Genomic DNA, 1,783 nt, shown 5'->3' with positions numbered 1-1,783 from the left:
AGAGGTTGCAGTGAGCCGAGATCATGCCACTGCATTCCATCCTGATGACAGAGCAAGACTCCGTCTCAAAAAAAAAGGCAAGGTGTACCTCTATGTTGCTCAGGCTGGTCTCAAACACCTAGACTCAAATGATCCTCATGCCTCAGCCTCCCAAAGTGCTAGGATTCCAGGCATAAGCCACCACACCCAGTTTAGCTTCTTAATATTTTACCCCAAACCTGGTCATCTTTAGAATTCTGTCTCAGTGAACAGTAAGTCCATCCATCCACCTGCCATCTTCCTCCTTCCCAATCCATCAAATCCTCTTACTTTTACCCCTTAAATATGTCTAAAATCTGCCATTTCTTGCCATGTCTGGTGCTGCATACCCCAGGTCAAAGTCATCACCATCAATGGCAATGGCCTGCAATGGCCTTCTAACTGCTCCCCGCATTCACTCTCCACCTTTTCATATCCATTCACCAGAAGACTGACAGTGATCTTTTTAAACCCAAAATCTGGTATCACACTGTTGCCTGAAACTTTTTAATGGATATTACTGTTCACAGGATGTAAATCTTTATTATGAAACACTTGGCCAGGCACTGTGGCTCATGCCTGCAATTCTAGCACTTTAGGAGGCCAAAGACATAGGATTGCTTGAGTCCAGGAGTTTAAGACCAGCCTGGGCAACATAGTGAGAACCTGTCTTTATTTTTTTTCTTTTTTGTGTGTTATTTCATTTCTGTTTTTTTTTTTAAGATGGAGTCTTGCTCTGTTGCCCTAGATGGAACACAGTGTCTCAATCTCGACTCACTTGCAACCTCTGCCTCCTGGGTTCAAGCAATTCTTCTATCTCAGCCTCCTGAGTAGCTGGGATTACAGGCGCACACCACCACACCTGGCTAATTTTTTTTTTTTTTTTTGAGACGGAGTTTTGCTCTTGTTACCCAGGCTGGAGTGCAATGGTGCGATCTCAGCTCACCGCAACCTCCGCCTCCTAGGTTCAGGCAATTATCCTGCCTCAGCCTCCTGAGTAGCTGGGACTACAGGCATGTGCCACCATGCCCAGCTACTTTTTTGTATTTTTAGTAGAGACAGGGTTTCACCATGTTGGTCAGGCTGGTCTCCAACTCCTGACCTCAAGTGATCCACCTGCTTCAGCCTCCCAAAGTGCTGGAATTACAGGTGTGAGCCACTGTGCCCGGCCTCATTTCTTTTGGTATCTTTTTTCTTCTTTTTTTTGTTTTTGTTTTTTTAGTTTTTTATTTTCTACCCATATCCATTTTTTAATTTAAAAATATATATTATATATATATATACATAATTTATATATATAAATTTAAAAAAGGAAAGAAAAACTTGTACATGAATATTCAGATCAGGATTATTCATAATAGCTAAAAAGCAGAACCAACCTGAATGTCCATCAACCAATGATAAACAAAATGTAGTCTAGCCATACAGTGAAATATTATTTGGCTACGGAAGGAATGAAGCATGAATACCTGCTAGAGTGTGGATGAACCTTGAAAACATTATACTAAATGAAAGAAGCAAGGCATGAAAGATCGGATACCATATAATTCCATTTATAAAAACGTCCAGAACAGGCAAATCCATAGCGACAGAAAGTAGACTGGTGGTTGCCTAAGGCTAGATGTCTGGGGGAAATGGAGAATGACTGCTGAAGGCTGCAGGGTTTCTTTTTAGGGTGATGAAAATATTCTAAAATTGACTCTGGTTACTGTACAACTCTGTGAATATACTAAAAACCAACCAATTGTATTATTATTATTATTTT

The sequence above is a fragment of the Callithrix jacchus genome, chromosome 5, assembly GCF_049354715.1.
Source record: "Callithrix jacchus isolate 240 chromosome 5, calJac240_pri, whole genome shotgun sequence".
In the NCBI taxonomy this organism is placed as follows: domain Eukaryota; kingdom Metazoa; phylum Chordata; class Mammalia; order Primates; family Cebidae; genus Callithrix; species Callithrix jacchus.
This window is presented reverse-complemented; position numbering follows the sequence as displayed.